At 43.1% G+C, this 12564-nt stretch overlaps 1 protein-coding gene across 3 annotated transcripts in view; it reads right to left on the bottom strand.

Annotated features, from left to right (window-relative positions):
- ARHGEF28 (Rho guanine nucleotide exchange factor 28) overlaps positions 1 to 5454 on the bottom strand; it is a 313224-nt gene extending 307770 nt beyond the window's left edge. For all 3 annotated transcript variants that reach the window (XM_021939454.2, XM_009208611.4, XM_021939453.2), the window contains exon 1: positions 5334 to 5454. The gene's annotated coding sequence lies outside the window, so the exon portion shown is untranslated. The remainder of the gene's footprint in view (positions 1 to 5333) is intronic.
- Between the last annotated feature and the right edge of the window lie 7110 nt (positions 5455 to 12564).

Raw genomic sequence — 12564 nt, 5'->3', positions numbered from 1 at the left:
TAGCAGGTGTTACCCTTTCCCTAGGCACTGTGCGATGTAGGAAGCCAGAAACACCTAAAGATTAGGAAAGTAGCTATCAAACCCAGCTGTACGTTAGAATCGCCTCTTTAGAAAATGATGCTAGGTCCACTTGAGAGATTCTGAACCCAGGTGGTTCCAGTGAACAACAGGGCTTGAAATCCTGGGTTAGAGGCTCAAAGTAAAGAACCCATAGTCAGTAGTCTCATTAATCACTGAACATCCCCTACCTTTCAGAACTCTAACACCTAATCATACAGCAAACCAGGAGGCTGGTGAAGCAAGAAAAGGAGAAGCACTGTTGACAAAGAACCAGTGACAATGTACAGACAATAAATCAGGGTCTTAGTGGGAAAAGACAAAAATATAAGCCCCCGAGGGACTTTGTCTGAACCATCCAGCCCAATGAAAACCTCTTGCTTTTCACCATACTTAGAAGTCCTTCATGAGACTTCTTTGCCTGATAGAAATTATTTTTATCATAAAATTAAACCATCCACTTGTCTTTCCTCTTTCCAGAACTGTACCACCCCTCTTCTACATGAGGGGTTCTTCAGAAGAAGAGGACTAGGGCAGCCATATGGCCCACACAAAGGATCTGGACTTGCATGTCTGAAATCTCTTTGGACTAAATCCAGGAAGATAAGTCCAAGTCATTTCACCCTAATGACTGGTAGTCAAGGAGAGATAAAGTAATAAGAGTGACAGCTCATCATCTATTCAAATGCCTGTTGCAGGCACAATGCTAACCTTGTAGACAGTACATTTCTAGTAGTGTTGACCAAGACAAGTAAAGCAAATTGACTAATACATCACATTCAAATTCTACTCATCACGACCGAGTAGAATGTTAAAAAATGGGTTGCTTTTAGAGACCATCCAGTCTAATCCTTTCCATTTTACTGAATGAGGAAACTGGGACCAGAAAGGGTTCCAGAAGGAATACTCACCCAAGGTCACAAAACTGGAAAGCCAGAGGACTCCATCCCTTCATCCAACTCCCAGCCTAGGGCAATTTCTCCTGGGGTCACACTGACATCTCACTGCCTTCTGAAAGCTGAAAAACCTGCTACCCCTTTCATTCTTTTTAAATGGTTATTTTCCATTTGCTATAACTACAATCATCACTTACTCTCTGTCAGGCACTACCAGGAGGGTTGTCTGTTAATTAAATCACGGAGTCCTCACAACAGTTGAAGCAGGTTACTATTATTATCCGCATTTTACAAACGGAAAAACCTGAGGTAGTGAGAGGTCACATAGCCAGGGCAAAGCTGGGGCTATTTAACCCAAACAGTCTGGCTCCAAAGTCCACATTCTAAACCACTTCGTGAGAATTTATGAAATATAATTTCTTGAATTATAAAATGATAGAAGAAAAGGAGTAAGCCTTAAACACAAAGGGCATGGTCACTAGTGTTTGATAATGGATTGAAGAGCTAAACCATAAATGTCATTAATAGATGCAATATACACTTCATCTATTTATTAAGGGAATGCATATATATATATATATATTTATTTATTTGAAGCATATTAACATTTCAAGTGTATATTTTTTAAAGGCACAATGATCATGTGCACAGCTGTCACACAAAGCTTGCAACTTGAAATAGGCAGAATGTTATTTCCCTGCTGGTTTTGGAAGGATCTCTTCTGAACAGGCTACTATGGAAAGCAAAGCCACCACTGCCGATTTCTGCCTGTTGGTCCTCATTCATAGATACATTTTCATCTGCTCTTAAGAGAACATCACTTGTATGTTAACTTTCTACAGAAATAAAACCTCGAGTTATTTATAATTGAGGCAAAGATTAAACCAAAACAAGAGAAAACACCTCTGAAAATTAAAATACATTTTTATACAAGTGTTCAAAACCAACATCACTGGAACAAATGCCCACTATTCAATTATATACTTTTTTGCTTTCTCTCATTAAAAAATGATGTCAGATCTCATTATCTTGGTTATCCAGGAGAAGAAGTCCAGGAGCAATAATGTTACAAATAAGCAAATTGCTATTGTGCCTAAGATCAAATTTCAAAGGAAAAATGGAAGTCAATTAAGAAGATGCACTATCGCATTAGAGAAAAAAAAAAAAAAAGTTACATGACTTATTTTGCCAGCCAAATGTCTTTAATTTTTTTTTGAGACAGGATCTTGCTCTGTCACCTAGACTGGAACGTAGTGGCACCATCTCAGCTCACTTCAGCCTCAACTTGCCCAACTCAAGCTATCCTCTCCCATTCAGCCTCCCAAGTAGCTGGGACTATAGGCACACACCACACACCACTATGCCTGGCTAGTTTTTGTATTTTTTGTAGAGACAGGGTTTTGCCATGTTGCCCAGGCTGGTCTTGAACTCCTGGGCTCAAGCAATCCTCCCATCTCAGCCTCCCCAAGTGTTGGGGTTATGGGTGTGAGCCATCACGCCCACCCTGGCCAGCCAAATGTCTTAATGTGGAGTGTGCAAAATTCTACTCTGAAAATGCAACAGACCCTAAAAACTCTAAAGCCGGAAAAGTGTCACCTTCAACATGGAATCCAAAGATCAGAGAATCAAAGCAAAGAGCAGTGCTGGGCACATAGTAAGCCTTCAACAAATATTAGTTGAATGAATGTAAATGAAGAACATGTTCAGAAAGAGAGCCCCATAATAGAGATTGTCAAAATGGCAAAACAGTAGAGTGACATTGCTTTGGGCTTCTGAGAACTTCCAATACCATGATAATAACAAAAGAACTAAGGGTCACAGAGACTGGACAAAATGACAGAGTGTCATCCAATCAGAGCAAAATGTTCTGTGACACAGGACCTGACCTACACTTCTTAAGCAAGAAAAATATCTCAAAGCCCCGCTTTGCCTAAGTAAGAGATGTGGACTCAAGCCAGACAGGGTGGCATATTTACAGCACAACTTTAGCATGGCAGAATTCCCTGAATTTGGTGCACTTCAAATGTAACACTGTTTTTACAGCCTCAGTAGGAGTTGCCCAGGTTGACCCACCTCTTCATAACAAATATTTAAGGTTATGGGTGGGGGCCGGGGGCAGGGGGGAATCCCAGAGCTACTCTGCTTCACTAAAAGCAACATAAATACAAATGCAATTACACAAAACCTACCCAAACCAGATCTGTCATATCTGATTAGTGAATAAAAGCATAATAAAATTATAGTCAGCCTAGGTAATTTAGGTGACTTTTCCAACATTTATATCATGAATCTTTTTTGAGGCTTTTCCAACATTTATATCATGAATCTTTTTTTCTTGGAATTCAGCCCTTGGTCATAAACTGGCAGGACTTGTTGGAGCTTGGGTACCAATATAGTGGTGTACAGAATGTTTAATATAAAAGTAATAGTATGTGCTGCAATTTAATACCTACTTAGAACACATAGTCTTTTCTCACAGGGCATACTAAAGGAGGTCATGTATCAGAGCTCACCTGAAATTCCTGCCCAATTTAAGTCTTAGCCACAAGTGCAGTTTCTTATAACACAATAAGAAAAGATTCCAAACTCTTCTGCAGTACTCACATGATTAAAAAAAAAAAGCATGAAACCCACCCAAGTGAGTCCTCTGAGACATTTCATAGAAACTTAGTTACTAACTACTATTTTCTTCTGTACATTTAAGCGTTTATAAACTGCTTAAAAGACAATTGGGTACTTCAGAGGAAAGTCTAATGACACGCCTGTTATACAACCTGTTCTTAGCTGACCAGATTGTGTGGTTTTGATAAGGAAAAAAAAAAAAAGTCAAAAGCAGGACAAACACTGATTCTCTGTTCACCATTCTCCCCTTACCCAAGACATTCATCTGAGTCACACACTCTATAGCTAGCTCTGTGCCTCAGTTTCCCTAACCATTAGCTATATCTGATGCTAGCCAAATTCCTATTTTAATCAAAGTTAATCACATACAAAGTCCACATCAGAACATTACATTGCAATACTATGTTACATTAAAAATTCCAAAGGGTTTTGCAGTATTCATCTCTTTTCTCCAAATACTCCAAAGGGGTTACTTTGGCTATTAATCAAGATTAGGCAAATACCCATGTGCTTTAAGAATGTGTAACTAAAAACCCAGGACAGATCTGGAGAAACCTTCCCAGGTTTCCCAGAAGTTACCACTCTGCTTGGATTGTCATGTACAAAGTAGATGCCACAGAACCTAACAAAGGCAGGTCCTTGATTTGCTTTTGCAGCAAAAACAGGATTTCACTTACCCCTGACAGCTTCAGGGCTTAGGAACACGAGATAACAACGCTTCAGAAAGCCAGGGTCCCCATGGAATCCCAAATGATCAGTTCTTTATAAACGAATATTAAAGACCTTACTTTCTTTGGTATTTTGCCCAATTGGTGTGGTCCGTGGTGAACCTCTATAACTCCTGGTGTGGGGAGATTTGTGGAGACGCAGGCCGGGGTCTAGGCGGGAGAAGCTGCGCAAACACAGATGTTACCACTGTTCCTCGGCCCCCCCAGTCAACCAATGCGGGGACGCTGTGGGCCTCTAGAGATGGATTCTTTCTTAGAAATCTAACTGGTCTCTGGGAAACCAGAGCTGGGTTTCCAGGGCCGCCTGAGCACCCAGTTTCCATACAGCCCTCGACCCAAATGGTGCCTTCTTGGCCAAACACCCGCCTGTCATTCGGAAACCCTAAGCACGGGAAGGCTGTGGCATCACCACATACACCCCGGGTATTTAAGGGGAAACAAATGCATAAAATAAGCGTAAGAAGTCCCACATAATTCTGACCGCCTTTCCCAACCAAGGTAACTATAAATGCCTTTTGAAACACAGCAAATGCTTCCACACGAGTAAGTGGTAGTGCGTGTGTCCTGAGCTTGCGCTCCGTCTGCATTCTGCGGTCCTGGCCCTGCCAAGCACCCTCCGCCCCGGAGCAGAAGCATGGATGGGAAGGACGGACACCAACTCTCAACGCTCTCCCTTCTCCACCGCAGGAGCGCTGTTTATTTCCCTGGCTCCCGAAGGACACTGGCTGGGCTTTCACCCGCCCAGCCCCCAGCTCTCAGTGCGCCCGAGCGACCCCGCGCTCCGCAGCTGCCGCCGCTGCCGCACGAGGCTGCGCCGCCCTCTCCACTTGTTGCCGCTCTCTAGAGAGCGAGAGGCGGCGCCCAGCCCTCGCGCCGCAACGCCTGCAGAGCTCCCGGGTCACCTCTGCTGACCCTCGCATCCCTGGGGACCCTGGAGAAAGTGGCCCTGCGGATGCGAACTCAGGTGGGCAAACTTTTCCGCCCAGAGCTGCAGGGAAACGCAGACCATGGAGCCCCAAAGAGCATTTACCTGCAGCGATGGCCCCGCAGTCTCCAGAGCCCAGGCGAGGCGCTGCCCCCGCGCCCTGCCCGAGGGCGCCTCGGAAAGCGCCCCCCGCCAGCCGCCGCCCGGAGTCCGGAAGGCTCTCCCCGGCGATGCCAACGCCTGGCGGCGGCAGGACTGAAGCCAGGCTTTAGGGGGTGGAGCTGCGGCCGCGCGCCCGGGCCGGGCTGGCTGCGCCCTCAGCGGGTGACGCCCCCGCTCCCCCCGCTCCCCCCGCGCCTCCCCCCTGCCACTGGATCCCCGCCTGCCCACCTCCCGGCCCGGCTCGCGGCGGCCGCATCACATGGCGAGGCCCGCCCGCCTGCCTCGCCCGACACCGGCTCCAGGAGGAAACCTGAAGCTGCCCCGACCGCGCTGTCTCCGCCAGCCCCCTCCCGCTGCGGGGCGGCGGCCGGTGGCCTCGGCTTCCCTCCCCCGGCCCGGAGCTCTGAGGCACGGAGGCTGGCGCGGACCTGCCGGGCCACTGGAGGGCCAGTTGCGCCCCGGGCGCCTCCACGCCTCGGCGCCTCCCGAGGAAGGCGCTGGGCTGCCGGCTCGCAAAAGGAGTTGTGCCAGGCCCAAGGGAGGCTCAGGGTGTTCCCAGCCAAAAGCCACCACACCCGTGACATAATACGGCCCAGGTCTATTACAATAGGAAATATTATTTTTAAAAACAGCATTTGCCCTCTATTTGAAGCTCATGTTCTCCGGCCGAGCTTTGCAAGCTGCGATTCCCTTCACGTTTATCCACGCAAGTGGCTGCAAGTCTTAATTCAAAAACGTATGAAAACCATAACCACTTTTACAATGAACAGCAATGTGAAGGGGACTCCCTTATCCTCCAAAGCGGTTTTCCTCTTAGATGTGATGACAACCCCAAGAGCAGAAGCCAAGCCTCTTCATCAGCCAGGCTTTCATCATACAGACTTAAGACCATTGTTACAGCTTTAAAGGTAAAACTACCGATCTGAGTCTTCTGTGGCAGGAAGTGTTGTAGTTAAGACTATTTGTAAGGAAATTAGTATTGAAATATAAAGTTTCTAATAAAATTTATAAAATCACCTTGAGTCTCTGCTTTGTTTTTCCTTTTAAGACTGGCTACCCACAGAACCATAACAAAGGTGTGGCCCGAGGAAGCTGGCCACCAAGATACCAAGCCAGAAATGAGCCCAGCTCCAGAGCGTGCCACCACTACCTCTCTGCGCCCGCTAATTTCTTAGCCGCTATACCTGTTTCCATCAATTTCATGATAGAAACGTTGAGAAAGGTTGAGATGCAGCGCAAGAGAAGACCATCGTGGCCTCGAAAATGACTTAGTCCCGTTCCAGGCAAAGCGCAATTCTCCGCGCGCGGGTCTCAATCGCTATAATTGCTGCCGATCTGGCTGTCATCCCATTATTCAACGCCAGCCTCATTGCAGCCAGAATTCAAGGTTTATCTCGGCGCCAGCCAAAAAGAGTTCGCTCATTGCCGCGTTTATGCAGTGCCAGCAGCCGCTGCGTCAAAGCCAGGTCCAGCACTTTTATGAGGCCGGAGACGGATGACGAAAGGTCGTGATCGGTAATCATCCCGGCGAATATGTGGAAACCCCCCGCTACTTCACTAAAACAAGGCAAAACCACAGTCAGTGGTGCTGGCGGGTGCCCAGTCCAGCTACTGGCGCCGAGGATATGTGAATCGAGATGTGGAGCTTGCAGTGAGCTGAGATCCGCCACCGCGACCAGCCTGCCACAGAACGAGACTCCGCCCAAAAACACCGCAGCAATATCTTTCAAATTACAGAAAAAATTTCGATCGGGACGTGGTGGCTCACACCTGTAATCCCAGCACTTTGGGAGGTTGAAGTGGGTGGATCACCTGAAGTCAGGAGCTCGAGACCAGCCTGACCAACATAGTGAAACCCCGTCTCTACAAAAACACAAAATTTAGCTGGGTTTGTTGGTGCGGGCCTGTGATCCCAGCTACTCGAGAGGCTGAGGCAGGAGAATCGCTAGAACTGAAGATGACCTAAATCAACATGCCAGACAAAAATGATTTTCAAACTCTGATGAATAAATATGGTGATGTGTTAGAAACCTTTGTTGTTATTGTCCTTTTTCATATCACTAGTACTGAATCTCTATTTTTTTTTAAATTCTGGCAGGTATGTATATGTTTTTTTAAAAAACTAGAAAATGTGGAAAGAGGAACAAATATAAGAAGTTATCCTCAAGTCCCTTCCCCACTAAAAAGAAGGAAACCAGCAAAACTAGGAATTGTGAAACTCTTACCACTAAGGACATACAATGCTAGCTGCAGTTTTCTTGCCTGCTTTCAAGCCCCGAGCTTGATCAATATTTAAATAAGTACTTGGCTTTCAACTTCTCTAGGTTCAAATATTAAGCAAAGTGTTTGCTCCAGCAACCTTAAAAGAAGCCGTGACTGTCTGAGGCAGGAAGCTATCAGTTGTGTAAATAACCCTTTGCATCTGATTGATTTCACTGCTCCAGACGTGGGTCACTCAGGACATTGCTGGTGCTAAGCTTGGCTGGGACAGCATTTGTTTTGAATTCAAAGACTATATATTCTCTACAGACAAGGGACATTCAGGCAGCAAGAAACCAGGCTGACCATTCAGTTGGGGAAATTCTAACTTCCTAGTGAGTATCATGCCAATGTCCTAGCTCAGCTCTGTCTTTTCTAGAGATTCAATCCCCATTCATCCTTACATACTTCACTCCAGATAGACCTCCTCCATAAATCCTTACACTGTCCTGGTTTCTGCTACCCTTTGAACTTTGCCAAAGCATAATGGCCTTACTACACAGTGTAGCACCCGATTATATTAACTGTCACATGTTGGACAACTGCAGGCTCTTACCCTCTCTTCAACTTGAAATTCAGGGACAAAGCCTGTTCCTTACCCCTGTAATCTTCACAGTCCCAATACAGGGCACTTTTGGAGTATTTAATATTTGTTTTTTAATTGAACTATCACATCCATTACGCAAGAAGAAAAATGTCACCATTTTCAAACTTTAATGAATTATAACCACTGCTAATTATATTATCTATTTAATTCTTTCCTGGCCTTTATTATATTTCCTTTGTCAATAATTCTCAAAAATTGAATAATTGTAAATCCGATGTTTAGCCATGTGAGTTAGGAAATTACAAGTGTTTCTTAAGTGAAAGCAAGATACTAGAAAATGGTAGATTTAATAGGAGATGAACAAACTCTGGAATAGAAATAGGATGACCTCGGGAAGATACAACCTTTCTAAGCCTCCATTTCCTCATCTGTATAATGGGCATAAGAATAGCATCTACTATCATTGTGATGATTACGTGACTGAAAGTGATTACAAGACATACAATAAAGATTCAGAAAATGGTGGCAGTTAATCTTTTAGTGTATGGATGTATTAGGAGAAGACTTCAGAGCTTTGAGATAATTAATAGGGCATGGCAGACCCCAAGACAAGAAATTATTTCTGGATTATAAACTTGGGTCTCCAGCCTAAGAAGGTTGGAGAACACAGAGAAGAGTCCAACATGATTAAAGCCAGGGGAGAGATCTCATGGGGAAATCCGCACAGTAGTTCTCATTCTGGCTACATATTAGCATCACCTGGGAAGCTTTAACACAATCTTGATTCCCAGAACTCCAACCTCATCAATCATTCGGAATCTTCAGAAAATGGGGCCCATGTATTGGTCATTTTTGAAAGCTCTCCAGGTGATTCCAATGTTCAACCAACGTTGGGAACCACTTGACTAAAGGAACTGAATGTATTGTCATTGGAGGAGGGTGAGGATCGCCCTCAATTATATGAGGTTAAGGGGAATCAGCTCTTCCATTTCTAATGTTAAACCATCAGGTTTAAGTTGCAGGTGAGCAGGGTTTCCGTGTAGTCTGCATATGAGTCACTTGTTTGTTAAAATGCAGATTCTGACTTCGTATCAGGTGGAGTCTGATATTCTTCATTTCTGACAAGTTTGAGTTGGGGCTGAGGCTACTGGTCTGTGGACAATACTCTGAGGAGCAAAATATTAGAGAGATTTAGAGAGAAATATTCAGATTTGTTACAGGAGAAGTCTTAACATCTCTGAATATTTTTAGTCAATTGGTATTTATTGAACACCAACTATGCACAAAATTAATATTTTGCAATCTTTGAAGAAAATAATAGGTTGTTTTTAGCCAGTTTTCAGTATGAGATCTTCCCTAAAGGGGCAACTTACCTATCAGGTACAGCAAGCTCAGTGCCTAGGGTCTATAATACTTATAGGGGCCAAAAAATATTTTATTTTATTTTAAAATCCAAAGAGAAAAATGAACTTTTAGGTCAAAGGAAATGTTTTAGTATTTTCTATTTTAGTATTAATACTAAAAAATATTAGTATTAATATATTTGTATCTATAACAATGCAATAGTGAAATATAATTTTTATTTACATTTTTATTTTTCTGGAGGAAGGGGCATATGAAGGCAAAAGTGCCCAGAGCCTACAAAAGTCATCATGCAGCTATGTTCTCCAAGTCCATATTAGTCTCAGGTATTTTCAGGAAAGCACATGGAACTCATTGTGGCTGATACTTTCACATTGATATTTATATGAGCAAAAAGAAAATATTGGGGAAATTATAAATATGCCTTTTGAGTGGAGCCAGCCCAATAATTATGAAGAGTTCAACAGTTTTCATGTGTGCAATTTGGAAACACTGGGGATGCTCCACTGATGAAACGTTGTTTCTTTTCAGCTGATTCCTTAGGGTCTAAAATTCTATCATTAGAGATTTACTCCACCTCCAGAGCCAGTCTCTAGAGATTCACAGTATTGAGACCCTTCCTTTGCATATTGACCTTTTTTTTTTTTTTTTTTTTTTTTTGAGACAGGGTCTCACTCTGTCATTCAGGCTGGAATAAAGTGGTGCAATTGCACCTCACTGCAGCCTCAACTCTCAGGCCCAAATACTCCTCCTACCTCAGTCTCCCAAGTAGCCAGTAGCCAGGACCACAGGCATGTGCCACAAACCTGGCTATTTATCTATTTATTTATGTAGAGATGGGGTCTCCCTATATTGCCCAGGTTGGTCTCAAACTCCTGGCATCAAGCAATCCTCAGTCCTCCCACTTCCGCCTCCACCTCCCAAAGTGCTGGGATTACAGGCGTGAGCACTGCGCCAGGCCTGACCTTTTAGGTGCAATTTTTTTACCCTCTAGAGCCAGGCCCATACCTCAAGAACTTCTCAGGGGATTCACTCTGAAAAGAGGAAAATATAATAATGAGATTCCATTTTATAGGAAACACCAATTCTATTCAGTTCCTAAATACTGAGATGTGGCCACTTGTAGCTAAAGAACATCACCATTGTCACTGCTCAATGTAGTAACCCCAACGAAAATTACTGACTGTTTTACTCTCCACTATAACTATTAGCCTCATGTGGCTATTTAAATTTATTAAAATTAAGTAAAATGAAAAATTCATTTCCTCATTGCAGTAGCCACATACTGAGTGCTCAATAGCCACGTGTTCCCATCAGACAGCACAGATCGAGAATATTTCCATCATCAGAGAAAGTTCTGTCGCACAGTCCTGTTTCAAAGGGCTTTGGGTAGAGAGGGAACCACCCTTCCTGGACATCCTGAAATGCAAGGGTAGTTTGGGAAGTATTTAGACTCTAGCCCAGATACATTTTTTTTTCCACCTGTCAACCAGTCCATAACTACATAGATAATCAGTTACTCTGCTCCTTTCTAAACCTTCCAAACCAAAATTTCTAGGAAACCAACTTTCGGCTTATATCTCCTGGCCTTCAAGAGAGCCAGACCTTTTTGACTTGTGAAGGACCAATAACCACAGAGGTTTTTCTTAGGATCTAGAACAGTCTTCATCTCAGAAAGTGATTATTTAGATCACCGCTTTTTCTTGCCAAAATGGTTCCAGGTATCCTCAAGTTGTAGGCAACCTTTTAAATTTTAAAACAACTGAAAGGCCCCTTTTCGATCTCCAGGGCATAACTGTACAAGGCAGGCCAGCTGGATGATGTTCCAAATGCATAGTTTGTCTATAAATCTTCCATTGGTCAGCAGTTTTGTTGCCAGGCACACCACCAGAGTGCTCAGGTGTGAAGAACAACTCAAAATCTAGCATTTCTCCAGTCCTCTAACACCTGCTGAACACTGACATAAACATGTTAAATCTCAGCCCAGAGCAAGTTTTCATAGTTATGTAATAAAAACCCTTTAAAAACAGAGTTGATAATTGAGACACTAACACCATTTTAATTAGGGTGCTTCAACTAGTCACTGATAATACATGTGGGAAATAATGGGTGTGCAACTGTCACATGGGCTGTAATTATATTTAAGACTTCTGGTGACATGACAGATGGTGAGAATGAAGCTCTCATGTTCTGAACATGATGTCATGTGGAAGCTGCAAAATGCACGTATAGCTTTGGACAGCTATTACTCATTAAAGAGGATCAAGATCCTGTTTTTCTATTTACAAAGAGCAGGCAGAGGAAGGGAAAAGACAGGAAAATCTATAAATAAAATTGGTATGAATCAGTTTCCCACCCTTTGAAAAAACTATATACAAATATTTTAACTAAGTCTTTTTAAAATTCATTCAGATATATTTGATTGCTCATAACATATAACCCAAGAACTAAGTTTGGAAACTTCAGAGAAATACAAATCAAAACCACAAGGCAATATCATCTTATCTCAGTTAAAATGGCTTGTATCAAAAAGACAGGCAATAACAGATGCAGCTGAGGATGTGGAGAAAGGAGAACCCTCATACACTACTGGTGGGAACGTAAATTTGTATATCCACCACTATGGGGAACAGTATGGAGGTTCCTCAAAAAAACTAAAAATAGAACTTCCATATGATCCTGTAATCCCATTGCTGGGTATATATCCAAAAGAAAGAAAATCAATATATCAAAGAGATATCTGCATTCCCATGTTTACTGCAGCACCATTAATAGCCAAAATATGGAACTGGAATTTCAGAATTCCAGTTCAGTTTCAGAATAACCCAGGGAATTTTAAAAACCACAGATGCCTGGATACTACCTCAAAGATGGACATATTGCCTAGTTGGGAGTCCAAAATTAAGCTATAGAATTAAATGACAGAAAAAAGAAAACAGAGATAATACAGGGGAAAAAAGAGAACTTTGCAGAAATTTTCATTAATATACTCCAGAGGTATACAAG

Source organism: Papio anubis, chromosome 5 (genome assembly GCF_008728515.1).
Source record: "Papio anubis isolate 15944 chromosome 5, Panubis1.0, whole genome shotgun sequence".
In the NCBI taxonomy this organism is placed as follows: domain Eukaryota; kingdom Metazoa; phylum Chordata; class Mammalia; order Primates; family Cercopithecidae; genus Papio; species Papio anubis.
This window is presented reverse-complemented; position numbering and strand designations above follow the sequence as displayed.